This window comes from Canis aureus, chromosome 26 (assembly GCF_053574225.1).
Source record: "Canis aureus isolate CA01 chromosome 26, VMU_Caureus_v.1.0, whole genome shotgun sequence".
In the NCBI taxonomy this organism is placed as follows: Eukaryota; Metazoa; Chordata; class Mammalia; order Carnivora; family Canidae; genus Canis; species Canis aureus.
In genome coordinates, this window is record NC_135636.1 from 9843878 (window position 1) to 9852452 (window position 8575).

The window sequence follows — 8575 nt, forward strand, 5'->3', positions numbered from 1 at the left end:
TACAGACAGGTTTATGTGCTGAGGGACTCAGGCCTCCTGCCTATGGCCACATGAGTGAGACGTCTTGTAAGCAGATCCTCCAGACCTACTCAAACCTTCAGATGACTGGCCCTTGGCCAACATCTCAATTGCAATCCCAAGACAGACTCTAAGATGGAATGAAAGGAAGAGGAATGGTCAAAAGAGTCTGAGCTTCAGAATAACTGCCAAAGTGGGAATCCAGACAAATGCCATTAATGTGTGCTGCATCTTTCAGAAGCAAAGTGTCAGCGATGGCAGCAAAGCATTGGCCCTAAGCAGACCCTTCAAAAGGTTCCACTGGAAAGGGCGGGAGAGAATCAGGAAGGAAAGTAAGGAGACAGGACAATGGAAAGAAGTGTTTCTTAGGAGAAGGGAGGCATGAACACACTAATATGCAGAAGGGAAGTAGAAAATGAGCAGGAAAATGCAAGGGAAATGGGAGGAAGCTATAGTGCAGCTAGGAACTTCCCTCCAGCCTGGGTTTTGATCCCAGCAGTAGGACCCTGGACAAGCTGCCCATCCATGTGGTATTTCTGTCTCTCCACCACAAAGTGAGGACAACAGCATACAAGTGCCAAGGCTTTTGCTGTAAGGATGAAGTGAGATAATCCGTAGAAAGTGTCTGGTACAGATAAATGCTTTTCAAGGTTAGCTCTTCTCAGAAGATGAGATACAAAAGGAAACAAGATCCTGCAGTAAGTAGTGGGAAAGGGAAGGTGGGCCTCAAAGAGGCATAGAGGATCCTTGCTCCTGTCCAACAAAGAGCAAGCAAAGGAAAATGAGCAAAGATACTGATGACTTTGAGATGAAGAGAAATATCACCAGTTGATGATCCCTGTCTATCTCTCCAGACTTTTCTTTCATCATGTACCTATAGGAGCCCTGGAGACCAAATGGTTTTACACTTCCCTCCTGAACATTCCTTGAACTTCCTGCCTCTAGGTTTGTGCAATCTGCCCTCTATTTCTATCAAAATTCTGTCTTTCCTTCACACCTCAGTTTAAACCACATCAGCCTCTATCGAGCCCCACCCCCTGTGCAGTAAAATCTGCACAAACAACTAGCTAGATATATGTCAGGTTTTGGGGGTCAGACACATGCTAAATGGGGGACAGGTGCACAGATTTAGCCCAAATCAAGCATGGAAAGAACCAGAAAACATTTTACTAAGACTATGGGGTCAGTGGGAAATTCAATAAATCATTTTTCTTCCCCCTCTGAATTATAACAAAATTGAGAACCAAGACAAGGAATGGCAGATGGAAACCAAAATTCTCCCTTTAAGTAATAACTAAGGGGGAGGGGCACCTAGCTGGCTCAGTTGGAAGACCACTGGACTCATAATCTTGGGGTTGTGAGTTTGAGTCTCATGTTGGGTGTAGAGATTAAAAAAATAAAACTTAAGTGATAACTAAAGGAAGCATAGTTGAATGAAAGTACTTAATATGAGGCCCCAGTGAACTTGCCAACTACATCCCACAATACAAGGCAGAGTTATCCAACTACCTATCAGCCCCCATCCTGGGGGGCCTCTGCCTATGAGGCTGGTAGTGAGGGGCCCGTTAAGGGAAAGTTATGGACATGAAGGAGTTTAGCTTATACTTCCCAGATTGACCACCCAAAAAGTCATCACAAACATCATGAAAAAAACCCTCAACAAAGTAGGTTAAGAAGGAACATACTTCAACATAATAAAGGCCTTACTTGAAAAACTCACTGGGAACATCTATGCAATGGGAAAAAACTGAAAGCTTTCCCCCTTTGTTTAAGGTCAGGAACAAGATAATATCCACTCTCACCACTTCTGTTCAACATAGTACTGGAAGTCCTAGCCACAGCAGTCAGACAAAAGCAACAAAAAAATTAAAAAGCATCCAAATTGGTAAGTAAAAAGTAAAATTTTCATTATTTGTAGATGAGGTGATACAATACAGAGAAAACATTAGAGATTCCAGCAAAAAAACTGCTGCAACAGATAAGCAAATTCAGTAATTGCAGTATACAAAATCAATGTACAGAAATCTGTTGCACTTCTATACATTAATACTAAAGCAGCAGAAAGAGAAATTAAGAAAACAATCCCACTTACAACGGCACCAAAAACAATAAATTACCTAGGGATAAAATTAATCAAAGAGATAAAAGACCCATACTTTTAATACTATAAAACACCAATGAAAGAAATTGAAGACAACATAAAGAAATGGAAAGATATTTCATGCCCATGAATTGAAGAATAAGTATTATTAAAATATCTATTCTACCCAAAGTAACTACATATTTTTAAAAAGATTTTTATTTATTTATTTGAGAGAGGGAGATAAAACACAGAGGAAGTGCAAGAGGAAGAAGCAGACTCCCTGCTGAGCAGAGAACTCGACATGGGGTTCAATACCAGAACGCTGAGATCAGGACCTGAGCTGAAGACAGATGCTTAACTGGCTGAGCCATCCAGACACCCCAAAGCAACTACACATTTAATGCAATCCCTATCAAAATACCAATAGCACTTTTCAGAGAACTGAAACAAATAATCCTAAAATTTATATGGAACCACAAAAGACCTCAAATAGCCAAAGCAATCTTAAACAAGAAAAGCAAAGCTAGAGGCATCACAAGTTATACTACAAAGATGTAGTAACCAAAACAGTGCGGTACTGGCACAAAAATAGACATATAAATCAATGAAAAAGAATAGAAAATCCGTAAGTAAACCCACAATTCTATGGTCAACTAATCTTCAACAAAACAGGAAATAATATTGAATGGGAAAAAGACAGTGTTTTCAATAAATGGTGTTGGGAAAACTGGACGGCAACATGCAAAAGAATGAAACTGGACCACTTTCTTACACCAAACACAAAGATAAACTCAAAATGGATTAAAGAGCTAAATGTGAGACCTGAAACCACAAAAATCCTTGAAGAGAGCACAGGCAGTAGTTTTTCTAACATTGGCTGTAGTAACATTTTTCTAGATATGTCTCCTAAGGCAAGGGAAACAAAAGCAAAAATAAACTATTGGGACTGCATCAAAATAAAAACCTTCTGCACAGTGAAGGAAACAATTAAGACTAAAAGGCAGCCTACTCAATGGGAGAATATATCTTCAAATGACATATCTGATAAAGGGTTAGTGTCTAAAATATATAAAGCGCTGATACAACTCAACACCCCAAAATGAAAAATCCAATTTAAAAATAGGCAGAAGACATGAACAGACATTTTTCCAAAGACAATATCCAGATGACCAACAGACACATGAAAAGATGTCACTCATCATCAAAGAAATGCAAATCAAAACCACAATGAGATTCCACATCACACCAGTCAAAATGGCTAAAGTCAAAAACACAAGAAACAAGTGTTGGCAAGGATGTAGAGAAAAAGGAACCCTTGTGCACTGCTGGTGAGAGTGCAAACTAGTATAGCTGCTGTAGGAAACAATATGGAGGTTCCTCAAAAAGTTAAAAATAAAACTACCCTATGATCTAGTAATCACTCTACTGGGAATATGCTCAAAAAATACAAAAATGCTAATTCAAAGGGATACATACACCCCTATGTTTATAGCAACATTCTTTACAATTACTAAATTATGGAAGCAGCTCAAGTGTCCATGGTGGATAAAGACGTCATGCTATACATATACAGTGGAATATTATTTGCCCTTAAAAAATGAAATCTTGCCATTTGCAACATGGATGGAGCTAGAGAATATAATGTTAAGTGAAGTCAGTCAGAGAAAGACAATACCATATGGTTTCATCCATACATGGAATTTAAAAAACAAAACAAATGAGCAAAAGAAAAAATGACAGAGAGAGAGACAAACTACGAAACAGACTCTTAACTTTAGAAAACAAATGATTACCGCGGAGGATGTGGAGGGAGATAGAGATGAAATAAGTGAAGGTTAAGAGTACACTTATCACGATGAGCACCAGGTGATGTATAGAATTGTTAAATCACTATATTACAAACCTGAAACTAATATAACACTATATGATAACTATACCAGAATTAAAATAAAAATCTTTAAAAAAATTATTCAGGAAATTAGGGGACTTGCAAATTTTCTCTGTAATTGAGATAGTTTCAAGATAAAGAATAAAATCACAACAATTTTAAAAAGTCATCTAATGTATGCGAGTAAAGGGGTAAAGAGAGGCCAGAAGTGATCTGAGAAGTTGCTTTGGGGGAGAAATCCCTCCTTGAGGAAAAGAGGATAGAGACAAGCTGTGAGCTCTGTCTCATAGCAAACACTAGCTCAGCTACGTGGATGTGGATAGGGCAGGTTCAGAAGAGCCTGACCAGTGGGGCACGATTTTTGCCCAATAGTCTGTCTTCATGCTTCATTTTATTCTCCTTCCCCCTCAAGTTTTGTTGGGGATTTCACAACTCAAACTGGGGGAATTTTCTCAACTGCCCTCACTCCTCCCCAAGCCTCCCATCTCTGGCAGCACGAATACTCCTTCTGTCAGTTAGCTTTGTGACCTGTGAATGAAGAGAACAGTGAATGTTGTAAATGTCAAAACAGGTTAGCTTGAGTTTTATTAAATAATCCAGAAAACAATAATTCATTTTTCCCAAATGGTATAGATTGAGGGGCTGTCAGAATCAAGTAGTCAGCAGAAACTAAAGGTTTAGACAGAAAAGAAGCTGTAAATAAGAAATGTGGACACAAGCACGGAGCCCAGCACTACCCAATCAAATTTTTGGAGATAATGAAAATGTTGTGTGTGCTGTCCAAAGCGGTAGCCAACAGCCAGCCATCTGTGGCTGTGGAGCTGATGATTATGGCCAGTATGACTGAAGAACTGAATTGACTTTATTTAGCTACAAAGAATTTAAATTTTTTTAAAAGATTTTATTTATTCCTTTATAAGAGGAAGGGCAGAAGGAGAGAGAGAGAATCTCAAGCAGACTCCATCTGATTGTGCAGAGCCCCACTCGAGGCTTGATCTCACCACTCTGAGATCATGACCTGAGCCAAAATCAACAGTCAAATGCTTAAGCAACTGAGACACCCAGCTGCCCCTACAAGGAATTTAAATTTAAATGATCACGTATGATTTCACATCAGCATCCTGGGAAACAACCTCACTATTGTCCTAACCACCATATGGAAGTTACATGGGTATCTAGTAGCTGCTGCTCTTGAATTTAATTGCTGAATTACACCAGACTCATTCAAAAATCCCCAATAACTCATTCGAGGCTACCATACATGTGGAATAGAGCCCAGCTCCCATTGGTAAGGTCTGGCCCATGTGAAGACACTCCATTCTTGGACAAAGCTCAAGGCCTAAAGACAACATACATACTTCAAATGGTACTGTTATATTTATCTTTGACTAGGACAAAAATATGCCCAAATGGGAAATTACTGGGCAACTTCCAATTTAAATTCTATAAGGTATGACTGTCTGTAAAACCAACATATTTAGCTCTTTCGTACAGCCCATCCGAATTGTTCCTGATGGATAAAAGATGTCCTAGTTATCTATTGCTGCAATAATGCTGTGTAACAAACCACCCCCAAACTCCCTGGCTTAAAGCAGTAAGCATTTATTTAGCTCATGAGTTTGGGATGGGTTCAACTGAGTGATTCTTCTGTCTTCTCTGGGCTCATTCACACCTGGAAGTTTGTCTATCAACTGATGTGCTTATGCCATGTGACACTCATTCTCCAGCCGGCTAACGTACACACATTGTCAAAGAGGAAGCAGAGCAGGAATAATCTCAACTATGTGACTATTGTTCCAGCCTCTGCTTGCACCTATTGGCCAAAGAACAACACACAGGCAAACCCAGAGTCACAGTGGGAGGGCACATGCTACATGGTAGAGGGTATTGTCATGGATTCAATGTTTGTGTACCCTCAAAATTCATATGGTGAAACTTCACCCCCATGATGTGATAGTATTAAGAAATGGTGCCTGTGGATGCTAATGAGGATTAGATGAGGTCAAGGGTGGAGCCCTCATCAATGGGATTGGTGTCCTTATAACTACAATCATAAGACAGCTTGCTTCCCCTCTCTGCTCTCCACCATATGAGGCTAAGATGAGAAGCTGGCCGTCTGCAACCCAGAAGAGGGCTCTTACCAGAGCTGGCACCCTACTGGCATCCTGACCTTGGGACCTCTGGCCTCCAGTACAGTGAAAAATAAATTCCTGTTATGTATAAGCCATCTGGGATGGTATTTTTGTTATAGTAGCCCACGCTAAGACAGGTGTAGAAACACGAAAGGGTAAAAATCAATAATGCGATTAATCTATCACACCCACAGAAGGAGAGTGTCAAGTCCTGGAAGCCTTTCTGGAAAAATAAAAATCAAGTGAATGCCACCAAATTCATCTGTAAATATATTCTTAAAGTTCCAGGAAGTCTTAAAAGTATTTAAATTTTTTAAACATAAAGAACAGAGATCACACCCTCCCTCTATACCCCAAAGACATCACTTCATTGGCTTTAAGGGCATTCCTGTTTTAAGAGGAAGCTAAAGAAAGGGTAAAGACGTGCAGGGACCCAAAATAAAATCGTCCTATTTATCTCTTAATATATCACGTGCATGCCCAAGTGGTAACTCTTTTTAAAATTAGTTAAACGGATTAGGTTATGCCTGCCCACAGATTAGTGAAAGTGACCTTGAACAAACAAAACTTAGAGTCTCTGAGGTAAGTGAAGCACGTTTCCGATGATGTTGACGTTACCCAAGACCTTGTTTAGAGCTCCTTTTACAACTGCCGCCAGAAACAAAAGGCTCATTCTCGTACTGCCCAGTGCCGTTGGGAATCCTTCCGGCCACACACACCCAGAGCACTCACAACTCACGGGGCTTAAACAGTGAGAGGAGTTCTTATCCCCCATTCACGTCCTGAGGCAGGGCGAGAGTGACCACCCGCTGGGCACGCTCAGGCCCCGGCCACTGCACCTTCAGTGCTTCACAGACCTAGGACGCCGCCGCGGAGAACCAGGAAGAAGCCGGCCCTTCCGGGGCTGCTCCCTTGGGCAGCTCAACGGGCTTCACAGACCGAGGTCCGTCCTGCCATTGTTCTGCGACACGTTCTCCTAAGGCCAGCGTCCCTTGTGGGAGTATTAATTTGGGCAACATCTAGTAGAACAAAAAGCCGCCTCCTCCCATGCTTCTCCCTTTACTCTAAGGGCTGATTCTTCGGAAGCCCCCAGTGACTTCTCCTCCACCTCAGGGGCTAGGACTGGGCCCATCACCCGTAGCAGCACCGCCTCGGGTTCATCAAGGCACCGTCCGGGAGACGCCGGGTTCAGCCCGCTCTCCCAGAATGCCTAGCGGCGGGGACCAGCGTGACTGCTGGAACCGAGCCCGGGCGCGCGGGCCAGGAGAGAGAACCAGCGGTGCGTGCTGCACCGCCCGTGTGCTGGGAACTCCACTAGGAATAACATGGAATCCGGGATACGTAATACACCTGTGGGCGGGAGCTGGTGGCACAGCTGTCGCCGCCGTGCCCGGAGCCCAGCCAGCGGGCAGCGGTCGAGGACCTGAAGGGAGCGGACGTTGCTGCAGGCCCGCCGCCGCCGGCTCATCTCGCGGAAGGGCCGCTCGAGGGTTACGGCCGCCCGCCGCCCGCCGCCCGCCCGCCCGCCAGCCCGCCGGGGAGCCAGAGGTCGGCGCCAACCCCAAGACCTGCCACGGCACGTGGCCCGCAAACCGGCCTTTCAAGGGTCGAAAGGCTACAGTGTAGCGTCACTTCCGCCTTCAGGCTCGCGAGGACAGTGGTCCGCGCTAACCCCGGAAATCTGGGAGTGGAATTCTGGGAAATGTAGTTCCAGGTTGGCCAAATTGACACGGAACTAAGCCGGAAGCAAGCCACCCTGAGTGTGGCTTCAATCCTTAGTTAAATTAGTTAACTCCTCAGGTTAAGTATAAGGGATAACGTAGTTGAATAGGATGAACGCTGGATTTTAGCTACTATGGAGGAAAATTGTCACTTTTTTCTCATTTTCTTTCATTTTTCCCCCCAGTCACTGCTATAGACTCTGGTTGCCCAACCAGACTGCAGCAAAGAAATACAACTTGCCAAGTCTTTCAGTCATTCCCACTAACCCACGGTTTGGACATATTGTTGGGAGTCCTGGGAAGGATAAACTGCTGACGATCCCTTGGGGAAAAAGTCAGATGCTACTTAATCCTAAGAGCTCAGTCAGCCCCTACATTTTACTCAGCTCAGTAAATCAAACGCACTGTACCCGTGGGACAAATCTCAAAAAATTCCCTCAGCAGTTTTGAAAGATTTACCAACCCTAAAGATATGGATATGGAGTGCAGGGAGGGAATGAATACCAAAGGACCAGATCTCTGACAGACAGCAGGAGAGATGCCTGTTTCAGAAGGATGTTTGGTTCAAGTGCATTACTTAACAGTGGTTTACTATAACTATACACATCACAGAAGCCCAAAGTCTTAAGGTAAGAAAGTCTGCAAATATTTTGTCTAATTATTCGTTTTAAAATGAGGATCCTTACTGATAGATACAACAACATGTGTGAATATAAAAATATTATGCCAAATA